Source organism: Salvia splendens, chromosome 1 (genome assembly GCF_004379255.2).
Source record: "Salvia splendens isolate huo1 chromosome 1, SspV2, whole genome shotgun sequence".
Classification (NCBI taxonomy): Eukaryota; Viridiplantae; Streptophyta; class Magnoliopsida; order Lamiales; family Lamiaceae; genus Salvia; species Salvia splendens.
In genome coordinates, this window is record NC_056032.1 from 4,245,225 (window position 1) to 4,255,497 (window position 10,273).

The 10,273-nt window shown below is 37.1% G+C and overlaps 1 pseudogene; it reads right to left on the minus strand.

Moving 5' to 3' along the window:
- Positions 1-3,071: 3,071 nt before the first annotated feature.
- LOC121797015 lies at positions 3,072-7,671 on the minus strand (annotated as a pseudogene).
- Positions 7,672-10,273: the final 2,602 nt, after the last annotated feature.

Sequence of the window (10,273 nt, forward strand, 5' to 3'; positions counted from 1 at the left end):
CCCTCACATGATGTCGGGCCGGAGTGTGGGGGCCGCCAAGGCGACGGAATCGCCTTTTTGCTGCAATAAAATCATGTCAACATTTAGAGTTTGATGTATCACTTGAATTTTGCACGTTGAATTTTTGGGAATCATCTTATCTAGAGTTTGATGTATCACTTGAAATTGAATAGGTGCAATTTTACAATTGAAAATTTAAGTTTTCGTTTTTTATGTGAAAAATAGAGTAATTGACTAGCTAGCTGCCTACCTAGCACAAGATATTGTGTCCATAACATAGGAAAAGGGAAGAGTACAAATCAACTTTATGTTTAGGTTGGAGGGCTGTTTCCTTAAAGAAGTGCACTCCCCACACTCAATTCTATTTTATAGTTATTCATTAAATTCATCTACTATTTTTATTTTCCTTTCCACATGTGCCATTTTAATTCGTAGGGACCACTTTAGATCTCAAGCCCCACTGACTCTATAGTACAATTATTAATTTCTTTTTTTCCTAAGTCTGCAAATTACTTTTTTTGCTCGCCAACTTGTGCCCCAAAATTGTACTATTCAAGATATTTGTATACTTGTACCGACAAATAGAATACAAAACACAATCGTTTCATTTATTTACATTTCTTTTGAAATATTGCCGACGCCAATTTTATGCCCCTGATTCCTTAATAATTGATCACTCGAAAAGCTTGCTTATATCTGGTCATATCAAACCCGACTTATTAGGTATATTTGGTAATGATTTCATACATCTCTACATGCATTTCACATGATGGGATGCATGATGACGTTTTGGATTTCACTTTCTCATTATTTCTTCTTTCTTCAGTCTAAGGGGCACAAAGGGATGCATGATGACGGTTTGTCGAGGCTAACGAACTAAGAAAATATAACATGACCGTATTCCTAGAAGAAATTGGGCAACAAGGGGTGATTAGTGAATTCCGAGATAAATGGTGATGCAATTCCATGTCGGCGATGCCGAAAATGTGCCAAACACGTTCTGTGTCAGAATGACTTGAAATTCACACGGTACTTGCGACTCGAGCTTAGAAATCCTAGTTTTCGTTTTATTTTCTTTTTAGCTTCTAGGCTTTTCTAAACGCTTATAAATAGCTAATGTCTTTATTTTGACTGCGATTTAGATTTTATAATACTCCTATTATTTTCATTTTAAGGAATTAGGGTTTTGTTTTTTTAATAACCTGTCGGTTCAGTTTTTCTTTATAGTCTTTTGCATCAAATGAATTTATGGAAAAGAAGCATCACACTATCAAGAAAATAGTGGACCAAATTGATTTGTGAAAATAAACAAAATAAATATTCAACAAACAAAAAGTAATTGTTGATAAAGGCATGTACCCACCAAAATTCCATAATGTGAATCTTCACAATCAATAGGGTTCCCTACAATGCATGTGAATGGGGGGCTCACTAATTGCTAGATTGGTATTTGTGCTACCAAAACCATACTTGGCCTGCAACTTGTGCATTGTTTTTTAATTCTAATACAATTGCAATCATTTTTCCTATTTAGTTCAAAGATTTTGACACGTACGATGATGAACATAGCTTCTCTCTCGATGTTGATCTCCTTTAGCATTGAAAAAGAATGTTGGATAAATCCAGTATATAATCCTTTGAATGATATCTTTGATATTCTAGATCCTTAAACTAATAATAAATAAAAGGTAAATATTCAATTTTGTTCCATCGTTTGAGACTTTTACTATGCAATAATATCTCATACCCAGGGTAACTGCAAAAATTACCACAAAGGTTTCAATAGGGGTAATTTGGTACCAAAATTAGGGAAGTTTTTACATACTCCATTGGCAGAAAATTTTGAAGCAAAAATTAAAATGTGTAGGTTCTTTTTGCAATTATCCTAAGACTATAATATTTTTATAAAATGGATGATGGGATAAATCAAATATTTACCATGAAATAAAACAGAATTAATTTTATGGCTAGAAGCAAAAGGGCATAAAAGCTGACAGCTTCTTTAATCTGTCAAACAATTGACTCAAACAGCTTTAAATTCAATGCAACTTGCAAGATTGGGGCCTAGGAAAAATGAATGCATTCTGGAAGATAAACAATTAAAACAAGAAGCAACTCCAATCTCTCACAAGTGACAGCCAACACCACTTAAATAAGCAGACAGCAGGATTGCACTAAAGAGATACTGCAGCTGAGGAAACAAACTCAAAAATCTGCTGGTGCATTGACATATGCTCGTAGATGGATCGCTTTGGCTCACATCCTCCACCGCCTTATATAGGTCGATGACTAAACCAGACACAGTAATGCATGTAACTGATAAGGTTCATGAATGCAACTTATAGTACTATTGCTAAGTAATGCTTTCATCTTCTATGTTAGTTGTTTCTTCCATCTTTTTTTACTGTTATGTCAAAGAGTTAAAATTGGGAATAGATCTGCATGTTCACATAGTGCTGCAGCTACTTTTGATCTAGAAATGTACTGTATCTTCACTTAACTAAACCATGTGAGCTTCACCAAAAGTTTAAATGTTATATTTAGTGGGAGCTTCTGTAACAGACCAGACATGCGATCATAGACCATATATCGCATATAAGATCTTAGAAAGGCAAGTTTCAAAATTCAAACCATGTTTGAGCCTGGGAAACAGAGATGTAGGTCCAGCGATAAAGCGAAATTCTGGGAGACCTTCCTTCTTTTCCATCTTAAAATAATTTGTGCATCTTCACTGTAATTTCTACCTTTATCGGAGAAAAGATCGCACATAATGGTATTATAAACTGTGTTACCAGAAAACCTGCCCTAACTTTTACACAAACAGTACAAGAAAAAAATGAGAGAATCATAGGCAAGTAGAAAGCAAAGGAATATAAAGATTTACAAGGGATGGCTAGATTCTAAAGCTTAGTTCCACATCCAAGGATAGTGGAACCATGAGAATCAATAGGATATAAATATTTGTAATACTCTATAACCAAGCTCCTTGAGAATATAAAATCCAATCTTTAACAATCCCTAACAGCTGTTGCAAACATAAAGGCTCCAAGCCAAGACAAATCCTGCTGAAAAATGGACATTGTGTGCCCCAGTTTGAGATCATATTTCCCACTTGAAGGGTCAAGCACATTGACCTCACCATGCATAAAAACACTCAAACAAATGCATAACCCTTAGTTCCCACAGTTAAAAGTTTAATTTGCTCCAGCATGCTATGAAATCCAGGAGTTCATTAGCCCATAAACCATCCAAAATGATGAAAGTAATTGGTGTTTGTTATATGTTAGCAGCAATTCATGGACTATTTATCCATTCCTGTCCCAGTTGGTGCAGGAAAGGCATGCTATGGGAGTCAGTAAAGCTAATGAAACAGCTCCCTGATTCTCAAAGGCTAGGTTTCAGTTTTTGAAAGTTGACAATGCATGCATGATACGACAATTAAACATGTTCTTAACTGTCTTAAGTTTTTAACACCCAGAATTATAGAGCTACTGCGTGACAGGTTTATACCTTTCAAGAAATCCTGATAAACCAACATGCAGTGTCAATTGGATCGGAAGAATCTCAAGTAGAATAAGTTGCAGAAAGAGATATCATGCGTAAGATATGGAAGCTGGAAAGTAGAACTTACAATAAAGATATCACACCATGGATAGAAGCATACTTCAACATCTAAGAGAATCGCATTACACTCGGCTAAATTCAGTCTCAATAATTAAAGAAGTTGTAGAACTCACTGATTTTGGAACCGGACAGAGATGTAGCATTCTCTCATGAATCGTGATCATTCTTTCCAAGAATAAGGCGCACGCTCAACAACCAAATAATCTTTTCTGATGTCTTTCACCACCCGGATTTCATCATCAATGTATACTGTCTCAAACCTACATGTGAAATATATATCATCTCAATTTTTTATTAAATACATAAAGAGTAAAAAAGGAATATCACCAACATATCAGGAATAGCATATTATTCCCTATTTTGAGAAACTTGGGTATATAACAAAGATTTAAAACAGAAAATGGTGAGCAAATTATCTGAAACAGAGTAACAAGAAGAGAAATATTTTAGTTGCTTTATGAAACCGTCAATAATTTTAAGTTTTTCTATGTAAATCATTTGACTATTTACGCCAGGTATATCTCCACTATAGTTAACTAAGAGGACTTACGTTTTCTCACACACAGCAAAATCATATAGGTTGTACTATAAGCTAAAAGAATAAACAACATATAATTTCAGGCCCAAACTACTAAATATTGTTTAAATCCCCTAAAAGCTTCATGCAAAACTGAGCTGATTGAGTATATTCTGGAGAGTGTTATCATTTGTTAATGCATTGAAATGTTGTGTGGAAAATATGAATGAAAATAATTTAAAACACTTCTCAGGAGCACATCATCTCTATTAGTATGGGCATACCAAGTTCAGCTAATTAAATTCTTACAATTTAGAAAGAGGATAGACACACTTACCAACCCTGACCAAACGGAGGCAGAGGAAACTCCCAACCCTTACCCTGCAGAACTGCACTTGTAAATCTACACAACACAAAACAATAATGGATTCATTGTTTCAATTATTCAAGCAAAAACGACATGAGTTATCTTTAGTAAGTCAAAAGTTTTCCTTAATCTAGTAACATATTTGCTCAAGAATGCAAGAAAAGCAACTAGTTACATGAAAAGCTATGAGGCACAGTTAGTTAATACAATTGCTTATTACCAATCGAGACATTTGAAGTAGCCCATTCACACGATCACACCACAAAACGCAAATGTTTTCCTTAATCTAGCATATGTTCATTGCTCAAAGAATGCAAGAAAAGCAACTAGTCACAGTTAGTTATAATTGTTTATTACCAATAGGGACGATTGAAGCATTTAGTAGTCCATTGACACGATTACTTCACAAAACTCAAACACTACACGATCATATTGCCAATGAACCTAATGTGTGAACAGAAACATCACAGAACGCAGCTGCCTCAATAGGAATACATTACCCATAGACTATATCACACATAGACGCAAAAAAATCAACAATTGATCTTACGCGATAATAGAAATTGAAAACATCTAATGAACTCAGACCTCGGCTCCACTAGCTTAGCAGTTTAATTTACAATTGAGATACTCAATTCATAGTCTGACAAAGAGCAATGATCAATTAAGCAGATGTAGAAAACATCAAACTGATAAGGGAAGGACCCTTATCAAGTGAAAAAGATAAAGAAAGTCGCAGAGAAATCGTGCTCTGTCGACAATCGAAAATTATAAACGAAAAAACTAAATAAATATAAAAGACAATAATTATGATTTCATTGATTGAATAATGAGAATAACAATAGTCCTATTTATAATACTCCTATGGATAACCTAACTTGGTGAATAAGATAACAATTATATGGAAACGATATGATAATATAATAATAAAGATATGAGAGATATTTCCGAAGATATACTCGTATCAACTCCCCCACGGTTGAAATCCACCTTGTCCTCAAGGTGGAAACCATGAGCTTCAAGGAAGCCTCCTGGGTCAAACATACACCGAATAGTTGAACACCTCCATTCACCATTTCCAGCAAAAATTACTAAAGAAGGACCATGTTGGATGCGAGTCAAGCCGGGTTTTGACGCATTAGTCAATTCATACACTAACCCTGCTCGTTTAAGTGAGGTTAGATACCTCACCTCCAATTTCAAGGCCTTGTATGCTTCCTTTACCCCCTTGAACTTTACATCAAAATCCTTTTTATCTTCTCTGTTCTCTAGGTTTAAAGAAAACAACTCAGTCCTCTTCTGTTCAACTTCACAGACACTCTCTTTCTGCTCGACCAACTTATCATCTTTCTCATTACAATGTCTCTTCAGAAAAAATCTCCATTCACCATCACTGTCATGCGATCCCCTTCCCCATTCCTTTTTCATTGAACACGAGAGATGTAGACGCGATGGGTGTTGGGTGTCGTCAGCGTTAGGCGGGGCCTCAGCGGCCGGCAGCGGCGCCGTCGGTGAGCGTTGTCGACTCGGTGGAGAGATTACTTCACAAGATGAAACTTGTTGGTCTTCGAGGCTGCACGGAGGAATCATCGGGGCTCGTGGTGGCGGCGGGGAAACCACCGGAGGGTAAATCGGTTGGCCCTGTGGCGGTAGGTTGAACCCCGACAACAGTCCTGAGGTGGGCTGCTGCCAATCCGAGTGAGCATTCGGTGGTTCCGGCCCAGGAAAATCAGGCGGATGGAGGCTGTCCACGCGACGGTCGGTGACAGCAAGATGAGACTCCATCTCGACAAACACCTCCATCCTCCGGTCAGGCGGTTTAGTGAGCGGTGGGTGAAATCCCGCATCAACTAATGACGATTGGTCGTATGGTGGCGCCGTATATGTGGGCTGATTGTTGGTCGGTGAGTGACAATGCCAATCTGGTGGATCAGGATTGGGTTGTTGTTGTGGGCGGGGATTCCAGAAGGTCTGATCAATTGCGCTCCAATTGTAAGGCTGGTATGGCTGCTGCCAATCCGGGGGGTGGGGCGGTTGAGTGTGCGGTGGGTGAAACCCTGCGTCGACTAATGGCTGGTGGCCGTATGGTGGTTGTGGGACAGCAGATGCAACCGGCCAATCGGAGGATTGTTCGTGGTATGCGTGCTGCTGTTCATCAATCTCGTCCAACTTCTTGTGTATTCTGTTGCAGGCAGCCATTATCTGGTCACATAGGTAAGATAGATAGATTTCATCGTTGGAAGTCATGGTGAGATCGCAATGAAAGCACCAGTTGATAAGGGAAAGACCCTTATCAAGTGAAAAAGATAAAGAAAGTCGCAGAGAAATCGTGCTCTGTCGACAATCGAAAATTATAAACGAAAAAACTAAATAAATATAAAAGACAATAATAATGATTTCATTGATTGAATAATGAGAATAACAATAGTCTTATTTATAATACTCCTATGGATAACCTAACTTGGTGAATAAGATAACAATTATATGGAAACGATATGATAATATAATAATAAAGATATGAGAGATATTTCCGAAGATATACTCGTATCACAAACATGACCACTTCATAATCAATCAATGGAAGGCAAAATCAATGCGATCTAAACATTCTACGTTCTGATTGAATTACTTACTGGAAATTGACTCTTTGAGCGGAAGCAACCTGAATATCGGACCGAACGAAGAAGACTCCGTCGGGAGGAAACGTGATGACGTTTTTGAGAGTCTTCTTCTCCACATCGATCACCTGCAACACGTCGCCGGCGGCGGTGCCGAAAATCTGTGCGTTTTTAATAATGAATAGCTGCTCCTTCTCGGTGGTCCAGATCATGCGCCACGTGTCCGACAACTATTCGTCTGTGTTGACGGTGCCGCGGCCGGCGGCGGCCAGGGAGTCGATGGCGTCGATTATTTGGGAAAGCGCCTGGGGATTGGATTGGGTCTTGAGGCCGCGCTCTTGGCCGGCGATGAGGGTGAGGAGGTTGCGCTTGGCGGCGGCAGCGGGGGACTGAGACTGGCCTGTGAGGGACGAGTGGATCGCGAACGCTGCAGCGGAGCTTCTCCTCCTGCTTGAGTGAGAGAAGTTGGGAGTGGCGGGAAGGAAAATGCAGGTGGCCGCCATGTGGACTTCCTTCGTTGTCTCTGTTTATCCATATTATAGTGAATTAGCCATATAATTTTTCTTCGCATATAATTAAAACAATTCGACACCTATTTAACGTCCAATAAAATTTGAACTTTATGCAAAATTTGGTAGTACCACGAACTTAAGAGAGTATGAAATTTGAATGATACCCATCATGTGTTGTATATTGGACTACAATTATATTGTACATTAGTAATCCATGTAATTTTGTCATTTCGGTATGTTCCATAGTAGTAGAGTCATTTTCATTTCTAGTAAAAGTCAACACATTTCTTTTCACTTATTTACTTTCTCTTACTTTATTCTATCTTCATCTCTTTACCTTTTTCATTTCCTACTTTATTCTTCTTTTACTTAACTCACTTAACATATTTTTTCTTAATCTCTGTGCTATAAATAAATGACTCCACTACTATGTAACGGAGGGAGTATATATTTTATGTGTTGCTATGTCTCTTTAACTCAAACCCAACAATGTAAAAATTAGTTGAGATTCAGTTTCGGAGACTTTTTGATATAATTATGGTTTTGGGTATAAATATCTCTTGATTATATTCACACTTAACTCTGGAAATGGATAAAGATGTTTCCCTTTATAGGGATACACTTCAAAAATATCACATTCTAAGTTCACAACGTCCCACCAATATAGGCCATTCGATTTCAGTTATGGACGCACATGATTGTGCCACGTCACTTGATTGGAATTTGATTTAATATTCATATTTGCATTTACGAAGGGTAAGCTTTGAATGTGCATATTGATCAGTTATGTTAAATCACTAAACCGACGTAATTTATGGGGGAAAATGAGAAGTTACAATCTTTACTTTGTTTACGGTTAAATTAATCATTACTCACCAAGATTTCATCTTTTCCACGGTTGAAGAAGATTTATACAGTCTGCATAGTCGAATTATACAATACATAATATACCATCTTTACACTGCCGAAATCTATAATCACCAAAGAATGGCATCAATGGAATTAGATAGTTCATGCGAAGGTCAGTTTTTTTTTTGTTTTGGTTGATTCACGTTCAGTTGATGTTTTAATTCGCTCTTCGTTTTTTGTATTCTGTGATTGAATTTAAATTTCAGTTTGTTACTTTTGTTCATTTGACTTATTTTCATTGAATATAAATTCAAGAAGAACGCGTTTATGAATGTGAATCCCAATAAATTTACGATTTTATGCTAGAAGATGGCCTATGTCTGTAATCAGAGTTGCGCATACATAAGTTTATGCAATACAACTTTCGAAATAAACACACATTCCAGAGAACCGCAATCTATTACAATGCATCATACACGACTTTTGATGCAATTTTTGGTATATGTTATGCTTTTGATACCATGTAGATATTATGTATTGCGAATTATGTTGTTGTTTCAGTGCGGTGCATACCTGAGTGTCCGGATGGGATGAACCCCGTTGTAGGAAAGAAATTCAGAACTTTAGATGATGGGATTTCATTTTACGATGCTTACGCGCGTGTGGCTGGTTTTGATACGTGTAAGCAAGGGAATAAGGTTGTTCGCGAACATGTTACTTGGCAGTATTTAGTATGCAACCAACAAGGAGTGAGAAAGGTGGACTACACAGACCAAATAAATGCAATGGAGGATTTCGTACATAAGCGGCGTCGTTTGTCAAAGAGGTGTGATTGTTTAGCGAAAATAACTTTGAAATTTGTTTTTGACGGTGGTTGTTCAAAAAGAGGCGGCCATCCTGAAGGCTAGTAAACCACAACGAAGATGTGCATAATGCAATGAACTGAGTTACTACGACTCGAGAAATTGTGGTAGGCAGAGAAAGGGCAAAGGGAAGGAGAAAGTTTGAAGAACATTTTTGTTTTACTTGCTGAAACTATAAAGTTTGAAGAACAGTTATGTTTTAGTATTATATTAACATTACATACGCTGATTTAATTATGCATTTTCGAACACAGTCTCTTTACAGTTTTTACAGTGCAATTCCATTTGAATTAGGATAGGTTAAAATTTTTATTTCAGCGATCAAATCCATAAGTCAATATTTGCATTACTTTCCATGCGAAGTTGCATTGCAGTGGAGATGAAGTTGCATTACCGTGGAGACAAAGTTGCATTATGAAAATTTTAAAAATTTAAAATTTGACAACATAAAACCTACACAAAATAATTGCATCCTAAACATATATAATTGCATTACCATTAAAAGACAAATAATTGCATCATCATTAACAGACATTCGCATTGCTGTCAAAAAATTGATTCACATATCAACTACAGTAGGACATCTCCAAGTCAAAAAATAAGGATCAACTACCAGTCCCAAAAACTAGTTAGTCATAAACCATTGTTTCCATCACAAACTTATAATCTAAACATAATTGCACGTTCAACAAGTATCAATTGCATCAGGTAAAAAGTTGTTTCACAACATTGTATCCAACAGAAAACAGCAAGTGCTTGAAAATCATAAACTCTCGTGCGTCACTATTTAGAGTACGTTGCTATCATTTTCTTAACATCAATTAGCATTTTCTTCTTCCCTTCCTCATTGCACTATTCAACGTCGCCATCAGCTGGATTCTTTCATTTCCGTCGCTTGTGAACTAAAGGTGTACAAAAAACTC